Genomic DNA, 18,940 nt, shown 5'->3' with positions numbered 1-18,940 from the left:
CGCGTGTGTGTGTGTGTGTGTGTGTGTGTGTGTGTGTAGTCTAGGTGGGTTGGATGGGTCAGACATGGGGCACCCTTGCCATTGCAGATGACCACAATTTTGTCGCTAAAAACATTTCATATTTATGTTGTCTGCTTGACTGATGACTGTGTACTCCACATCACCGGTACGCAGTACTCATCAGCTAAGCACCACATATGTGTCTAGTTAGATCCCCCCCCACCCCCACCCCCACCCAAAGTGCCACAGGTGACTGAGGAAGGTTCGAGTGAGACGACGAACAACATGTGAGTGAGATTGTCAGTCAGGAATGAATTAGCAAGCCCCATGCAGGCGTCTCAGGGTTCCCTGGCGGTGGCCATACATTCATTTCCCTGCTCTGCGATAGTGAGTCTATAAGTAAAGCAGCATGAACTATTAGTCCGGAGCAGATGGTACTGCGGCTCCCACCAGCTGTGACCCCCCCCCCCCCCCCCTCCCCCCATTCCTGGCTGGGTGATGTCATGGAAAGAGGGACTATTTTCTTTCTGCGGTGTTGGACTCTCTCACAGCCTGTCAGTGTCAAGAGAAAGCAGAAAGCCCCTCGAGGCGTTCATTTGCAGCTGTCATGTGACCCCTCCGGCCAAACCAAATGTAAAGTCTAGGAGTCGCAGCGAAAGCCCCTCAGCTGCCGGTACAAAGGGGCTGCTTCAGACCAGCACCCCCCCCCCTTCCCTCTCCTCTCTCTCTCTCTCTCCGCCCCCCTCTCCCCCCTTCCCTCTCCTCTCTCTCTCTCTCTCCGCCCCCCCCTCCCCCCCCCCCTCCTCTCCTCCCTCTCTCTCCGCCTCCCTCTCCCCCCCCCCCCCCCCTCTCCTCTGCCCCCCTCTCCTCCCCCCTCCTCTCTCTCTCCTCCATCACCCCCCCCTCTCTCCTCCCCCTCTCCTCCCCCTCCCTCCCTCTCCTCTCTCTCTCCTCCCTCTCTCCTCTCTCTCTTCGCCCCACCTCCTCCTCCCCCCCCCCCCCCCCCCCCCCTGCTGACTGGGACTTCCAGACTTCCAACTCTCAGTCCCACTGCCCTGCATTAGAGCATGACAAATAGATTTGGCTAGTGAGTTTTAAATGACTAGCGCTAAATACAAGACTCACTAGAGCGTACTGGACATTGTCCAATAGGATGCAAGCCCCCTGATCTCTGGTAACCAATGAAATTAAGTCAGGAAGAACAAAAGTTTAATTTGGAGGTGAGATTCAATCTTGGACCGAAGCTGGCGTGATTCACGCAGCTTGACATGGTAAACAATATGTTGACATTACAGTTGCATTTTACCATGGGCACTGCTACTGTATTCAAATCCTACCAAGTTATACATGAATAATACAGTACGGTTTAAGACAATTCTAACCTTGTGAGAACGAAATGGCTTTTTCTGGCTCAGCTTATGCATAAATAAAATGATAATAGCTGCTTCAAGGATGCTTTTCGCTTGTTTTAAGTGTGGCCTTGGAGGGAAGCGCGTGCGTAGTGTGTGTGTGTGTGTGTGTGTGTGTGTGTGTGTGTGTGTGTGAGTGTGTGTGTGAGTAGTGTTTACTGCTATTCTGTCCATGGTTTTGTTGTTGGGGTTATTGAATGTACCTTGACCTGGATTGAGCAGAGGTCAGCAATGCCAGATGTGCTGGGTGTCCGGTTGCATATTCACTGTCCCCGGGAGGGAGGGCCTTTCCATGGTGTTCAGGGCCGTGCACAGAGACAGACGTGTCAGACACACACACACACACACAACAATCCGACTGTAATGTAATTGTACTGCTGCAGGTGTGTGTGCGTGTGCGTGTGTGTGTTTGTTCATGTCAATAAAATCCGTTATTTTTTGCAAAGCAATATAATATAGTGTATGTATTCGGTCCATACTAATCCCAGGTCTGCGGTTATTCTACCCTTAAAGCGCTTCAGCCCAGATGGGAGGCTGTGATTGGCTGGGGGAGAGACGAGGCTGGGAGCTGGGTTAGTGTTTCTGTTTATGGGGAAGATGAGGAGGGTAGTGGATGAGGGAGGTGATGAGGAGGGTAGTGGATGAGGGGGATGATGAGGGAGAAAGTCCTCTTTCTCTCCCCAGCCCCGACGCTACTGTGGTTGGGAGCAGATTGGAACTAGTCTCAGTATGTGTGTGTGTGTGTGTGTGTGTGTGTGTGTGTGTGTGTGTGTGTGTGTGTGTGTGTGTGTGTGTGTGTGCGTGCGTGCGTGTGCTCATTCTATGGGCAGGGCTTGCTGCTCAACCCTGCAGCCGTTGCTGGGTCCTAGTGCCAGCCTCGTGAACTGTGACCCCCTCATACTCACTCAGCCATGAACTGAGCTCTGGCTGATGAATTTCATAATGACACGTCTCTTGGATATGTTTTATGTGTAATTAATAAATCGAATATTTTTTTAGTCATGTAGCAGACACCTTTCTCCAAAGTGACTCACAACTATGAGCTAGTGTTGGGGTTAAGTGCCTTGCTCAAGAGCACAGCAGTAGGCAATGATTCATGTGAAATCTCTTGTCAAGTGGCCTGTATTGGTTATACAGTTCCTAATATGGAAGTAGGATAAAACACACATATCAAACATACATGCAAACATACAGTACAGTGTACAATCACAGTGAAATGTTACCAGCCGCTCTGTGATGTGCTCGAAGGTTACAGGCAATTATAATACACAAGCTACTGTACCAATGACAATCTTGTGACAATCATTAAGTAAAACAGAACTCTCTCTATATATAATCTATATATGTAGTCTGTATGAAGGACAGTGTGCGAGGGCGTGGATGTGTACAGTAGCCAGTGTTGTTGTAAACAAGCGAGAGGTGTGGCTAGCTTAGCGAAGCTAATGTTGTCTCACAGGAGACACGGTGTCTGACCGGAGCGCCGGAGGAATCTCACAAGCACACCTCCTCGTCTCCCCCGGGAATTTAACACCTTCGCTCGTCATTCCTCCCCCCGGATGCCGCCGCAGCGTTGTTCCAGGAGCAGGGAGAGAGCGGGGAGAGAGCAGGGAGAGAGCGGGGAGAGAGAGGGGAAAGAGAGGGGAGAGAGCGGGGAGAGAGAGGGGAGAGAGAGGGGAGAGAGCGGGGAGAGAGAGGGGAGAGGGGGGAGAGAGAGGGGAGAGAGAGGGGAGAGAGAGGGGAGAGAGAGGGGAGAGGAGAGAGAGGGGAGAGAGAGGGGAGAGAGCGCCCTACGCCCCTACGCCCCGACGCCCCGACGCCCAGCTCTTGTTCATAAAGCCTGGTCGGTGGCGAGACGCCTGGTCTTTGCACGCGCGCTGGCCGGCGTGCGACGCTCCCCCCATCTCCCTGCTGCACCTCCCCTTAAAACCCTTGTTTACCATGTGAGTGTGAATGTGTGCCTGCTCCTCGCCACGGGCTTCACATTGCCATTAGCCAGGCGCTCCTTGCTAGCAGGGCATCACTTCAGAATGCCACCAGAGATGATGAGAAACCCGTGAAGTGGTCCTCCACGCTGATGGAGGGCATTGATTTGTCTGAGACACAGCGGCGATTTGTGTTTTAAGAGGAACGAGGCTCCCGCCAACCGTGCCGCAGGCCACGCTGCCTCCAAGTAATCTCGTCCACATGGGGCTGGGAGGACAGCAACACAACGCGCCCGCAAACCTCTCCTGGCATCTGGGATGAAAGGAGGAGGTGGACAGGAGGAGGGAGGAGGCGCAGGTATTTTGGCGGTGAGGGACTCGGGGGAGGGCGCGGCGTTGCGAGTACAAAGCCCCTCACAGGAGGGCCCGTCCTGAGTGCCCTTAAGCCCTTTGTTACTCCAGGGCCCGAGAGCAGTTAATTAGCAACAGTCACTATAGCAACTGCCTCTCGGTTCAAAACAATGTCTAATTTCTGCTTCTTAGCTTATCATGGTGTTTACCTGAAGGGCTTTGCGATGGCCCCGGTCTCCTAGGGGTGGGCGGCGCGCCCGGGCTCAGATGCTAATTGTGACCGAGGTGGAGAATGCCACAGCTGCAGCCCCTGCCCCGACCCTGATGATGAGGGGGTCTTGACAAGCGCAGTTAAAAGGTGGCCGCTGACAGGGGGCGTAGCTCAGGAGGTAGAGCAGCCTGACGGGGATCGGAAGGTCCCCGGTTCGATCCCAGCTCCCGGCAGCGTGTCAAAGTGTGCTGGAGACACTGAACCGAACATGGACGGCTGTCGTCACCCCCAGCAAGAAGGTTCTGGGTTCGATTCCCGCATGAGCTGTCTCCCGGGCCTTTCTGTATGGAGCATGTTCTCCCTGGGCTCACTCGGGTTCCCTCCACATAGAACCCAATATGAAAAACATGCAGAAGAACAGAGGCTCTTCAGTCCTGTCCCTGACCAGGACCTGGACTGAGCACTTGGACTTGGTCCCCGAGCGCCAGGAAGATGGCTGCCCACTGCTCCTGGCTGCCCCTGGAGGAGGACAAATGCACAAAAGACACATTTCAGCATGTGTGTTCTGTGTTGCACGTGTGTTACGTGTCAAGCTGTGTGATAAGAAATAAACGACTTTGAAAGTCATTATGTTTGTTTGTTTTGTTCGGTAAATATAACCCCCTGCTGGGAAGCTGCCTTTGCTGAGCCCGGGCCAGAAAGGACACGCCTCACTCTCAAAGCCTTCTGGGAAATCCTCTCATTGTGTCATATATCTGCATATCCATCCATTGTGAGATGTTTCACAACTTGTACACTGGCCTTGAATGACTGAAGCCGTAGTTCCACTTTTTCCAGGCTTTTGTCTGGACATACACTGTCAGTATATATATATATATATTCCTCCTATGCAGGTGTGTGTGAGGCCTGTTTTTCACTGTGGGGACGTGAAAACACCTCGCTAAGCTCACAGAGCAGCAATGGTTTTTATGGCACTTAACATCCTAGTAGACAAAGCAGCATGGCTGCCCTCATAAACCAGTCTAACCATCACAATATGTTTAGGATGGAGCCCCAAAGTCCTGGCAGGAAGTCATTATTATGACGTGTGAAACCACCGTCTGTCTAAGCAACGCTGAGGTCCTTAGCAGCGCTCTGATTGGTCCATATCTAGCCACGGCCAGAAGAGCAATCGTTACAGCGCATGTGTTCAGTCCAGAGGTGGGGGAACCTTTGAGGTTTTCTGTCATCTCAATGTAATACAGTGGAGGGTTTTATATAGGCGAGGCTCTATAGATGACTACCTTCACCCTGCTGGAGATGGGAGGGGGTGTTGTTGTTCAGTATCATGTCTTGCCTCTCTGTCCCTCCCAGTCTCTCGGTTCAAAGCTGTTTCTCCCCCGCTTGCGCGGCGGCACCGTGCGCCTCGTCATGGCGTCCGTGGCCTGGCCTGCACCCCCCCCGTGGGCACTAAGTGGTACTTGGTTTGCGGGGATGCCAAGGATGAGTTAGGCATAATGAGCAGATCTGGCTCACCCCCGATGGCCCGACGCCGGGCTCCTACGGGCCCCGCCGCTGCCTCGCCTCGCCTCCCAGAGCAGAGCACGCTCCCCAGACGGGCTGAGAGCACGGCGGACCGGAGAACCCCCGCTGGGAGGATAATGAGGAATTCTGGGATCCGCTCAGGCTTCCTGTGAGTCACCTGCATTCACACGGAATGGACAGACGACTGTGGAGGCATCACACACCTCCGGAATAATCCCTTCTTTGTTCCAGGGCCGTCGTGGCGGTGATGGAACACACTGCGGCGTTTTCACGTACGCGGGCGCGCGGCCCCCCGGAGAAAAAAAACGAGAAAAAAAAAACAACCAATTACTTGATGCGTTTTTTCGTTTTCTTTTCTTTTCCGTTCATGTTCTGAGGACGTCTCCAAGTGAGTTCACCCTCTACTCACTGGACGTTGGCATCGAGACGAGCAGAGGGGTTGAGCGTTGAACAGAGTGAAGGATTTAAAGGCTGTCAAGGTTCAGAGGTTGGAACAGGCTAGAGTAATTTAGTCTTGCTGGGTCACTGTGGTGAAGACCTCTCTCTCTCTCTCTCTCTCTCTGTGTCTCTCTCTCTATATGTAATTTACTGTGAAGGACAAAGCATCCTATTGTTTGCTCCTTAAAATTCTGTTCAGTTTTCAAAGAGAGTGACTACTGCGGTGTTACAGGCACAAAGGCACACGCTAGTCCATTTTGTAAAATTCGAGGAGGGCACCATTTTAATGTGGCCTTTATGCTGTCACTTTAAACAAAGCTCAGTACCCACAATCCTGCTGTTGCCTGTCTGCACCTGTTGTTGTTGGCGCCCGAGGCGGTGAAGACATACAGAGTGAGAGAGAGAGAGAGGTGGAGAGAGAGAGGGAGAGAGAGAGAAAGAAAGAAGAGGAGAGGGAGAGAAAGAGAGGAGGAGAGAGGAGGAGGAGAGAGAGAGAGAGAGGAGGAGAGAGAGAAAGAGAGGAGGAGAGAGAGAGGAGGAGAGAGAGAGAAAGAGAGAGGAGGAGAGGGAGAGGAGGAGAGGGAGAGAAAGAGAGAGGAGGAGAGGGAGAGAGAGAGAGAGGAGGAGAGAGAGAGAGAGAGAGGAGGAGAGAGAGAGAGAGAGAGGAGGAGAGGGAGAGAAAGAGAGAGGAGGAGAGGGAGAGAAAGAGAGAGGAGAGAGAGAGGAGGAGAGAGAGAGAAAGAGAGAGGAGGAGAGAGAGAGAAAGAGAGGAGGAGAGGGAGAGAGAAAGGAGGAGAGGGAGAGAAAGAGAGAGGGAGAGGAGGAGAGTGAGAGAAAGAGAGAGGAGGAGAGGGAGAGGAGGAGAGAGGAGGAGAGTGAGAGAAAGAGAGAGGAGGAGAGAGAGAGAGAGGAGGAGAGGGAGAGAGAGAGAGAGAGAGGAGGAGAGGGCGAGAGAGAGAGGAGCAGAGGGAGAGAAAGAGAGAGGAGGAGAGGGAGAGAGAGAGAGGAGGAGAGGGAGAGAGTGTTAGGGAGGACAGGTGACACAGCTGAACACCAGAGTTCCAGTTCGATCGTGCTGATGACCTCCCTCCAGCCCCTGCGCTGCAGTGGAAGTGTTAGGCCACGCCCCTCATATTAAGGAAGATTAACATCTCAATCTCTTCCTGTGTTGATTTATCAGCGCCGCTCGCCGCTGAGGTTCTGACCGGCGGGGTTCCTGCCCAGAGCGCAGGCCGGCCAGACTGGCGCTGGCGTTGAGGTGACCGGTGGAAGAGGGGTGACCTTGCTGGCGTTGAGGTGACCGGGGGAAGAGGGGTGACCTTGCTGGCGTTGAGGTGACCGGTGGAAGAGGGGTGACCTTGCTGGCGTTGAGGTGACCGGTGGAAGAGGGGTGACCTTGCTGGCGTTGAGGTGACCGGTGGAAGAGGGGTGACCTTGCTGGCGTTGAGGTGACCGGTGGAAGAGGGGTGACCTTGCTGGCGTTGAGGTGACCGGTGGAAGAGGGGTGACCTTGCTGGCGTTGAGGTGACCGGTGGAAGAGGGTTGACCGCGCCTGGCGTGTTGCCGCTTGTCTGAGATTCCTGTCTCCTGGCCAGGTGGGCTCTGTGTTAACCAGGCCCTCGGGTTGTTGGGGGTTCGAGCCACGCTCGACTGCTCAGCCTGGGCTGGGGGGGCTGAGGGCTGCTGAGGTCATCCTGGGCTGGGGGGCCTCGGGCTGCTGGTGTCATCCTGGGCTGAGGGGCTGAGGGCTGCTGGTGTCATCCTGGGCTGGGGGGCTGAGGGCTGCTGGTATCATCCTGGGCTGGGGGGCCTCGCGCTGCTGAGGTCATCCTGGGCTGAGGGGCTGAGGGCTGCTGGTGTCATCCTGGGCTGGGGGGCTGAGGGCTGCTGGTGTCATCCTGGGCTGGGGGGGCTGAGGGCTGCTGAGGTCATCCTGGGCTGGGGGGCCTCGCGCTGCTGGTGTCATCCTGGGCTGAGGGGCTGAGGGCTGCTGGTGTCATCCTGGGCTGGGGGGGCTGAGGGCTGCTGAGGTCATCCTGGGCTGGGGGGCTGAGGGCTGCTGGTATCATCCTGGGCTGGGGGGCTGAGGGCTGCTGGTGTCATCCTGGGCTGGGGGGCTGAGGGCTGCTGGTGTCATCCTGGGCTGGGGGGCTGAGGGCTGCTGTAGGTGTTGTTTGTTGTGTGATGTGATGTTATTGGCAGCAGCTTAAATAGTGCAAAAGAGACTCGCTGACAATAGAGGCTCACACAGTGCGCTGCTTTCACCAAACTTGTCTTTTTTATACATCCATATGGCATGACTCAATACAATACCTTCCAATCTCTTTTCCACGGCTTTGTACTTATTGTATGTGACTTGGAGAATAGTCAGTGTGTTTTGGAAAGTCTTCTGTGTGGTGGGTTTGTGTCTCAGAAGTCTGGCTGGAGGTTTGTGGATCTGGGAGGCACGGGCTTGTAGAGGCTTTCTGTCAGTCTGGAATGTACTATGGAATCTCATGAGGGTTCTAAGAATCCCAACTTTGATCACGAGCATTCTCATATTCATGAGCCTGTAAAAAAAAGGAGGCATACACAGACACGTGCACACGCACACACACATGGCCTCCGCACATTTGTACATTTACATACATTTAAACCCTTTAAATCGTTCTTTTTATTAGATTATTATTATTTAGATTATTCTCAGGCTTTTTCAGGAAGTCCTCTTGGCCACTGCTCCTACCATAGATATAAACCAAAACCATTGCATATATATGCATCTATATGGCTTTTACAGACAGATTTGAACTAGATTAGAAATAATGCTTTCAAAAGGTGGCATGCAATTCCAGAACGGCAGGCAATTAAATACAACATTGACAGAGTCTGTCTGTCTGTCTGTCTGTCTGTCTGTCTGTCTGTCTGTCTGTCTGTCTGTCTGTCTGTCTGTCTGTCTGTCTGTCTGTGTGTGTGTGTGTGTGTTCAACTATGATTTGCCCATGGTAGTAATTCAGTCTTGATAAGGGATTTCCTGTATTAGGAGACGTTTGTGTTTGAGCGTGGGTTGCATGTTCAGTGGGGCAGATTCACTGGGGCTGTTTGGGGTGTGTCCCAGCACTGCCTCTGGGAGACCCTCCAAGCTGGTTTCAGGTTGCACGCTTCCCATTGGCTGCTTTTGTTTGACTAAAACCCTGGAACTCCAGGCTTCTTAAAGATGCAGCGCCTCTTTTAAAAACCCGTTGGGATGTCGGGGCCTGACACAGACAAGACTGTTTCTGTTGATGGAACTCTTTTGATCTGATGAGATCATTTGATTCTGATGAAATCGTTTAGTGTGGTCAGCGCAAGCATAGCGTGTGAGACATGTCTCTGTGGTCTCCCTGGCCCACTGTTAGCTGAGGGGGGGGGGTTCGTCACGTGCTGCTCAGAGCCAAGAGGACGATTCATAAACGCCTGGAGAGGTCTGGAGAAGAGGTTCGCCAAGAACAGACTAGCCTCTCACTCCCCGCCTTGATGTCCTTATCTCTGCGTCTCTCTGAGAGAGGTCAACACCGTCTCTCTGAGAGAGGTCAACACCAGGACGTCTCTGTGAGAGAGGTCAACACCAGGACGTCTCTCTGTGAGAGGTCAACACCAGCACGTCTCTCTGTGAGAGGTCAACACCAGGACCGTCTCTCTGAGAGAGGTCAACACCGTCTCTCTGTGGGAGGTCAACACTAGCACCGTCTCTCTGAGAGAGGTCAACACCAGCACCGTCTCTCTGAGAGAGGTCAACACCAGGACCGTCTCTCTGAGAGAGGTCAACACCAGGACCGTCTCTCTGAGAGAGGTCAACACCAGCACGTCTCTCTGAGAGAGGTCAACACCAGCACCGTCTCTCTGAGAGAGGTCAACACCAGCACGTCTCTCTGTGAGAGGTCAACACCAGCACCGTCTCTCTAAGAGAGGTCAACACCAGCACCGTCTCTCTGTGAGAGGTCAACACCAGGAGCGTCTCTCTGTGAGAGGTCAACACCAGGAGCGTCTCTCTGAGAGAGGTCAACACCAGGACGTCTCTGTGAGAGGTCAACACCAGCACGTCTCTCTGAGAGAGGTCAACACCAGGACGTCTCTGTGAGAGGTCAACACCAGGACCGTCTCTCTGTGAGAGGTCAACACCAGGACGTCTCTGTGAGAGAGGTCAACACCAGCACCGTCTCTCTGTGAGAGGTCAACACCAGCACCGTCTCTCTGAGAGAGGTCAACACCGTCTCTCTGTGAGAGGTCAACACCAGGACGTCTCTCTGAGAGAGGTCAACACCAGGACGTCTCTGTGAGAGGTCAACACCAGGACGTCTCTGTGAGAGGTCAACACCAGGACCGTCTCTCTGAGAGAGGTCAACACCAGGACCGTCTCTCTGAGAGAGGTCAACACCAGCACGTCTCTCTGAGAGAGGTCAACACCAGCACGCCTCTCTGAGAGAGGTCAACACCAGGACGTCTCTCTGAGAGAGGTCAACACCAGGACGTCTCTGTGAGAGGTCAACACCGTCTCTCTGAGAGAGGTCAGCACCAGCACCGTCTCTCTGAGAGGTCAACACCAGCACGTCTCTCTGAGAGAGGTCAACACCAGGAGCGTCTCTCTGAGAGAGGTCAACACCAGGACCGTCTCTCTGAGAGAGGTCAACACCAGGACCGTCTCTCTGTGAGAGGTCAACACCAGCACCGTCTCTCTGAGAGAGGTCAACACCGTCTCTCTGTGAGAGGTCAACACCAGGACCGTCTTTCTGAGAGAGGTCAACACCAGCACCGTCTTTCTGAGAGAGGTCAACACCAGGACCGTCTCTCTGTGAGAGAGGTCAACATCAGGACGTCTCTGTGAGAGAGGTCAACACCAGGACGTCTCTCTGTGAGAGGTCAACACTGTCTCTCTGTGAGAGGTCAACACCAGCACGTCTCTCTGTGAGAGGTCAACACCAGCACCGTCTCTCTGTGAGAGGTCAACACCAGGACGTCTCTGTGAGAGGTCAACACCAGGACCGTCTCTCTGAGAGAGGTCAACACCAGGACTCATTATCACCAAGTCTTAGGGATGATGGTGTTCATGGTGTGTATTCTGTTCTCTTTGTATCCTAGTTATCTCAACTAGTCACATTGGCGCTTAAGGGTTCTTACCTCGCTATACCGTCTGTATTAAGGGTTCTTACCTCGCTATACCGTCTGTATTAAGGGTTCTTACCTCGCTAGACCGTCTGTATTAAGGGTTCTTACCTCGCTATACCGTCTGTATTAAGGGTTCTTACCTCGCTATACCGTCTGTATTAAGGGTTCTTACCTCGCTATACCGTCTGTATTAAGGGTTCTTACCTCGCTATACCGTCTGTATTAAGGGTTCTTACCTCGCTATACCGTCTGTATTAAGGGTTCTTACCTCGCTATACCGTCTGTATTAAGGGTTCTTACCTCGCTATACCGTCTGTATATCTTTCAAGGTAACTATCTCTCTTGCCGAGGAAAATAATTCCATCACAACTTGTGGAAAGCGGGGTTTTACGTCCAGCGAGTGAAAGAGAGAAGGGTATAGGGGAGACAGCACTGGGGCCACTAAGTTTGGCTTTTCATTTACACATAATGGTCACTGCTAACAGGTTTCTCTCTGTGTTCAGATGGCCGATTGATCCTGAGAGATTGAAAATATTGATTGAACCCTGTGTGTGACTGTTGGGGGGAGGGGGAGGGTCTCTAGCAGCCAGTGTCATGTTCACACATCGGACCCTCTGCGAGTTCCTCCAGGGACTCTAATTACCCCACGTCCTTCCAGATTAGTCCAGAAGACAGTCCCACTGTAGACCCCATCCCTACCCCATCGTTTCAACCCTTCTCGCCCTCTCTCTCTCTCTCTCTCTCTCTCTCTCTCTGTCTCTCTCTCTCTGTCTCTCTGTCTCTCTCTCTCTCCCTCTCTCTCTCCCTCTCTCCCTCTCCCCCCTCTCTCTCCCTCTCTCTCTCTCTCTCTCTCTCTCCCACTCTCCCTCTCCCTCTCTCTCTCTCCCTCTCTCTCTCTCTGTCTCTCTCCCTCTCTCCCTCTCCCCCCCCCTCTCTCCTTCCCTCTCTCTCTCTCTCTCTCTCAGCCGACAGGCCTGCCTCAGTAATGTATGTGATGATATACTCAGCGGATCCTAATTGATAGAGTGATTCAGACAAGGGCCGGCCTCGTTAATTGGTCCCCCGTGAGCGTGCTCCGAGACGGAGGGAGTAGCAGGCCGCAGCCACGGTCTCGCCTGGGCAGGACGGGCCAGCAAGGGAGGGGGCCGGGCTGGCCGCGGCCTCTGAGTGATTGAGCCTCCGCGGCCCCCCGCCCTCGTCTGAAAACAGTCACAGTTCAGCGGAGGGTGGGTGTGTAATGCTCTTCATGTCTCCAGCAAGGCTCGGGGAACTGACCTCCAGGCTTCGGAGGTCCTGTTAGCCCCAAAGAAAGCACATCACCTTTAACTCGTTACCTCAGCCACTCCCAACTCACAGGCTTTTATCCAGCTTAAAGGGCAGATAAAGTTAAGTATTGATTTCTTTTCGGTGTCAGAAGATATAAATGGATTTTTAAGGAGGTTTTAATTACGCGCAGAGACATTATAAGGACAAATTAATAGATTGATTTTCAGGAACGTAATGAGTCTTTGGTCCATGAATCAAGCCTAAAGAAGAGCGAACAACACAGAGGAGGGCGCGGCGTTCCCTTCTCATCCTGGGTTCTGGACGGGAGCTTGGCACGGCCTGTTCGCTTGGCCACTTCCCGCGGGTGAAAGTGATGGTCTATTACTGCTGAATGCTCATAGAGCCAGGCTGCATACCACGCTGGTACTCACTGAGGAACAACAGCTATATCGTATGACAGAGATTAAGCAGTGGCTATCGCCGGACGGCTCGCTGACTGGACCAGAGACATTGTTGGGGGTTTTGGGGCGCAGCGACGGTGGCTTTGTTTGTTCTCTGTGTGCATTAGACCACAAATGCAGCCAAAGCAGCCGAGAAGCTCTCTCTCTCTCTCTCTCTGTAATCATCCGTCGCACTAGCCCACTTCTGTTTCTCTCAACCAATCAGCACAGGGGTACTGAAGAGAGACCAGCGCAATGGGAAAAATGAATCACTTGAAATCAGAGAACATCTCAGAGACATTGGGGGATTCATTTTGAGTAATATGGTACTCTGGGAGATGTACTAGGAATATTAGACTGGTACTGAGTACTAATGAACACAAGGTCTTAGGTTACTGTGGTTGTGCAATGGACTCATCTGCAACACATTATATACACAGACAGTCTTTAGATGAATACAGGACATAGAATTTTAGAAAACCACCCCGAACGGACAATCATGTCATTTTAGGTTAATTCGCATTGTATGTGTGTATTCTGTAAGTTATGTAAGCGATCGGGGACTACAAGTCTGTTTGTTATGTCTCCAAGCTAGGCTGAGGATTTGACTTCTTAGCCTAGTACTTAGTGAGTGGACTTTATACGACATTATAAACGGTATGTTTCGTGCTAAATATTGTGTTATGTAAACAGTGTGTTTAGAAGAGAATGGGCAAGTGTGAGTGTGGGTGGGGATGGTGGGGGGTCACTCAAGGGCACACATGTGTTTCCAACCAACCTTGTTAGAGGGAGAAAGCTCTTAGGAGTAGAGACAAAGCTAGTTTACTTCTTTAAAACATCAACAACTTGATTAGTGTTTTGCATGGGCGACCCTCGGCTACCAGAGCTGTGCTCGTCGGTGTTAGAGGAGGAAATGAAAGCCTTCTGATGTCCCCGGCTCTGTTCCGTGCTCCTAAACCAGGCCGGGGTTGTTGTGGTCTGTGGTGACGGGAGGAATACCCGTGTAGTTTAGAGGGAGGTCAGATGTTGTTTTTTATTTTCGGGGAGACATGAAGGAGCCTGCCCTGCATTCACAGAGGCATTCAGCATGTTCACCAAATCACTCAAATCCTATTTTGTGGAATTTTTGGATGGACAATTATTTAAAGGCTCGCAGGGCGGATGTTCTAACTGCAGGGTTATCATTAGGGATGCACCGATGCATCGGCCGAACATCGGCATCGGCCGATGTTGGCCTTGTTGACTGCCATCGGCCCATCGGCAAATAAAATGACATTCACCGATGGTAGTGGCCGATGTTATGTTGCAACAATTACGGCTTTTTTTGTTGCAAAACGCTTGCCGCATAAAGTTCCATTCCAGCTACACTGTGGATATGTCGTTTTGCTTTGCACAAAAATGTATAGCCTAATCTTAAAATATGATGCGAGAAATAGTTCACACCTAGATAAAGGTACCTATTATGCAAATGTGAAAAATTGGCGTTTTGGAAGCAAACACTTCATTTCTTTGTTTCCCTGGCACAAAAGGGGGAATAAAAATAAAATAAAATAAACATCGGCCATCGGAATCGGCCATCGGCCGGATTGTTATTCTAAACATCGGCATCGGCATTGGTGCATCCCTAGTTATCATCGGGGTCATGATCAGTCCATCAAATAACCTCACACATTTTTTAAGTATTTAGGCAGATGGTAAATTAAATCCATTAGAAATTTTAATCTCTTCATTTGAAAGCCGGAACACCATTTTTACAAGTTTAAGCCGATACTTACAGAGAGGCTGTTTCTGTGTGTGTGTGTGTGTGTGTGGGGGGGGGGGTGACCTCAAACTCTCAACAGGGGGCAGATGGGCAGAAGGCGGAACTACGCACACGCACAAACACACACAGACACACACACACACAGACATGTCTCTTTGAAAGATGTATAGGCTTGAACTTTCAGTTTGTGAAAGCCAGGCCCAGGAGGAATGGGTGGGAAGTGTTTGTGTGTGTGTGTGTGTGTGTTGAGGGGGGAGGAACTATTGTTGACCATAACAATAGCCTAAGTGTGTGTGATCGTCACGGCTGCAGGCGTGCCGACTTTGGCCTTGAAGTCTTTCTTAGGCCCCCACGCTTCAAACCCGGGGGGCCCTGGAAGCGCGGAGCTAAGCCAGCCTTAATAGGCAGCTGGTTGGCTGGAGTCAGATGTTGGGATCAGCAGCCGTTATCCTCTGTCTTTCTAAATGGATCTCCCTGGCATGAGGGGCTCAGCCGCGGTCCTCTGACCCTAATTATCACCGATGGGAGAGTGTGGATTTGAGGGGGGGGGGGGGGGGGCAGGCTGTTAGAGCCACACCTTCCATGAGAAAAACACCTGCATGATCACACCATCTTCTTCTCTGTCTTCTTAACACTGAGATTGTTTAAGGTCCAGCCCAAGACTAATGACTGCTGTATTCTTCTTCAAGCAGGAAGTAGAACTGAACAGTTAACACTAATATAGATGCTATACCTTTCTTGTGTTTTTTATAACATCAAATTGGCTATAAAACTGTACTAGATAAAAGAACATGTCAGATCATATCGGTATTTGTTTTTACAGGTCAATAATGGTCTAAAATGGGGACCGTTGTTTGTCACCTGTTCAACTTCCACACCACTTCCAAGTCTTCTTTATTGTTTGTGACTGGTTCCCCTCTTGGCAAGCGGTGTTTCCCAGCATGCCGTTGGCTTCCTGCCCCCCCCCCCCCACCACCAGCACCACCAAACCCAGCCAGGAACCCTCCTGCTCAATGCCTCCATATTGTTGGTTTAGTCTATTGTGATGCTAATGTCAGCCCAAGACCCTTGAGTCATCTATCACGGGTGACAGGGAAGCCAAGGCTATTGTCTGGGCCCACTTGTCCCCACACACAGGCTGGACCCAGGCTCACTCAACACTGTGGGGAGGGGGGGGCATAGGAAGGACTAAGCAGCTTCAACAGCCTGAACACTGGTGTGGCAGGAGCACTGTATAGACATTTACAAGCATTCAGGTAATCAACACTAACATAGACGCCGATGTTGAGAAAGAGACAAGACAGACAGACAGGCAGACAGACAGACAGACAGACAGACAGACAGACAGACAGACAGACAGACAGACAGACAGACAGACAGAGACAGACAGACAGACAGACAGAGTTAAAGACTTTCTATCCTTCTGAAGTACATTGGAACTCTACCGTTTGGTTTCTCTCACAAATTACAGTTTTGGGTGCGAAAGGGAATTGTTTGAAAAGCACTTTCACTCTGTACTTACTCCAGCAGCACAAGTCATAAATATTGGTTTGAGAGCACAACTGCGGAGTGCTCTTACATCCTTACGGATGTTAAGCTCTCACACGTGTAATTAAGGTTAAGCATGGGCACAATCACACTACTGGTTCCTTTTACACTTTGACAAGTGACACTTGGGAAAATGACATTGTAATGAGAATTAATGATATATGGAGGTGGAGTGTGGCGAGGATGAGATGAGACAGCTTCCCCTGCTCTCTGGGATCCTGCTGAGGAGAGAGAGAGAGAGAGATAGGGAGAGGGAGAGATAGAGAGAGAGAGAGAGAGAGAGAGAGAGAGAGAGAGAGAGAGGGAGAGAGAGGGGGAGGGAGAGAGAGGGAGAGAGAGGTAGAGAGAGAGAGAGGTAGAGAGAGAGAGGTAGAGAGAGAAAGAGAGAGGTAGAGAGAGAGAGAGAGGTAGAGAGAGAGAGAGAGAGAGGTAGAGAAAAAGAGAGAGAGAGAGGTAGAGAGAGAGAGGGGAGCTGAAAGGAGGCGAAGCCACATGAAGCGATCCCGTGTGTGTGTGTGTGCGCGTGTGTGCGCGTGCGTGCGTGTGTGTGGGACCCGGAGCGGTCCGCCGGTCGACTCTGGGCCGGCTCAACGCCGTGTCTGACGTGGTGACATCATCCCGGGCTGCCAGGCCAGATGTGAGTGTGGTGGAGCTGCTACAGGAAATGAGTGTTTTCAGGGCAGGCGGGGGGAGAGCAGCGCATGCTGGAGTTGTTTCAGCTCAAAGGACGTAACCAAGGCAGTTAAACCGTTTTATACGCCATAACCTAAATTAGCTTCAGTGTTTATCATAAGGGGGTGCCGTGTGAGGCTTTGGGTTTGTTTTTCTTATTGAATCATCTTGTCGTTGACGTGCCGGTGGAAACGCCGTGGACGGCGCTCTCTTGACCACGCCCCCTGGGTCCAGGATCAAAGGAGCGAGGTGTGCAGGATCAAACGGACACACTTATCCTATATCACTGACTTTCTGCTCCCACGGAGACGCTGATCTCAGCGCTGCCCGGCCACGGAGGAGGCGGAGTCTGGAGGCGGAGTCTGGAGGCGGAGTCTGAGGCGGCTGGTGCGTCCAGAGGGTGGCCTCGTTTCAGCGACTGGGAACCTCGAGACCCCCACCCCGGTCAGCTCATGAAGAAGACTGGTTTTGTTGTTGTTGCTGGTTCTATGAGGAGTCATGGTGCTCGTCTGACAGGAGGGTGATGCTGTGATGGAAGGAGCTCAGAGGAAGTGTAGGAGTTGTAAAGCAGCCCTGAGGGGCGCCGAGGAGCAGCAGGAGGAAGGTGTCGGGGGGGGGGGGGGGGGCTGGGCCGCAGGAGGAGTGTCTGTGTGTGTGTGTGTGTGTGTGTGTGTCGGGAGGGAAGGGAGGACAGCAGCTGTTATAGCCCGACAGTCCAGAGAGGGATGGAGAGAGAGAGAAGGGGGAGGGATGGAGAGAGAGAGAAGGGGGAGGGATGGAGAGAGAGAAGGGGGGCTGGAGAGAGAGAGAGAGAGAAGGGGGAGGGATGGAGAGAGAGAGAGAAGGGGGGGTGGAGAGAGAGAGAGAGAGAAGGGGGAGGGATGGAGAGCCTGGTCAGTTAACCCACTCAAGCCTACTCACATGTGATTTACTCGGTCAGAATACCTCTGTCCCCTTTCAAAGGTGGGTCTTCTTCTAGGACGTATGATGGAACCTGTCACATGCTCTCATAGCTCCCTGCAGATGCCCTAGAGTACAGGGCCTTAGATGTCCATGAACACTCATAAAAGCTGTGATGCTATGCTAACCTGAGCTAAGCTGGAACTTTAACCATGAAGTGTGTATTGGTTCTGGGTCAGCTGACACCGGAGGAGGGGGTCGGGGGGTGGGGGGTGATCCCTTGGTGTGTTCCGCGTGTTCGGGTCTGTGTGGACCGTGACGGTAGCTGAGGTCTGGCGCGAACGGGACCGCCAGGGACCGCCAGGATCCTCGGAGGACGGCGGGTTGTCCATGTTGGATTTCTGACCGAATGAAGAATCGGCCGCGGAGAAGAGCGGAGCCACCGGCTCTCTGTGGGACGGTCCAGGAGCTCTTGGGGGGAGCTGATTCAGGGGAGACCTTTCTGACCGAGGGGGGGGAATACACGCTCGCCCAGCTGCCTGACAGCATGAGGCTACTTTGGGGGGGGGTCACACTATAATAATCCTTTTCCCGCTGCTTTGAGTGACAACAAGACAACTCCTTAAAGAGTTAACTCTACCCCCCCCCCCCCACCCCCAAACCCGGGAGTATTTTCCAACCAGAACATAACACGACCATAGGCCGTCAGACAGTGTGTGTATGTGTGTGTGTGTGTGTGTGTGTGTGGGGGGGGGGGGGGTTATGTTACTTTTTCACTCCCAGATGAAAAGCTCTCGGCCCCCCCAGAGCTACTCCTGCGTGTGTTCTGTAACCGGGACCTCCAAGGCCTCGACTGTTATGAAGCAGGGCTCTGTCGAGGGGCTCTGTTGCCCACCAGTGATCACAGGAGGGGGGGTGTGAGGGGTGCGAGGACACCGGGAGGTCTGGCGCGGTGTCAGTCCGGTCCCGTCTGTGAGAGGAAGTGTCGGCCCGCGCGTCGACAGAGTGGGGAGTAAAACAGCGGATCAGGGCAGCGTTGGAATGAGAGGTCACTCTCTCTGCTGCCTCCATGTCTCTGGGGGAGGGGGGCGGTAACTCACCCCAGCGGTCCCACCGGCTCGCACACTTGAGATGAAGAGCTCCCAAACTCTCACCCCTCACCTCCCACACATGCTCGCCACTATGCTGGAGCGTTTGATGTAACTTGACCTTGTGATAACTGGAATGACTTTCCGTTAACACCTGCAGCTAACTGGATCATGACGGTATAACTTATATAAAAGCAGTTATTCATACAGTTGTTCCTTGAGACTAATAATGATCTTTTGATTCCTCTTGAAATAATCAATTAATCGGTATTGAATTTATTGTTGTCA

General features: G+C 52.3%; 1 protein-coding gene across 2 annotated transcripts in view; it reads left to right on the top strand.

The window, feature by feature from the left end:
• Positions 1-18,940, top strand: part of tead1b (TEA domain family member 1b) — a 58,076-nt gene that overhangs the window by 18,043 nt on the left and 21,093 nt on the right. The window lies entirely within an intron of this gene.

This window comes from Borostomias antarcticus (genome assembly GCF_949987555.1).
Source record: "Borostomias antarcticus genome assembly, chromosome: 4".
In the NCBI taxonomy this organism is placed as follows: Eukaryota; Metazoa; Chordata; class Actinopteri; order Stomiiformes; family Stomiidae; genus Borostomias; species Borostomias antarcticus.
Note: the sequence above shows the minus strand (reverse complement) of the source record. Positions and strands in the feature narration are given on the sequence as shown.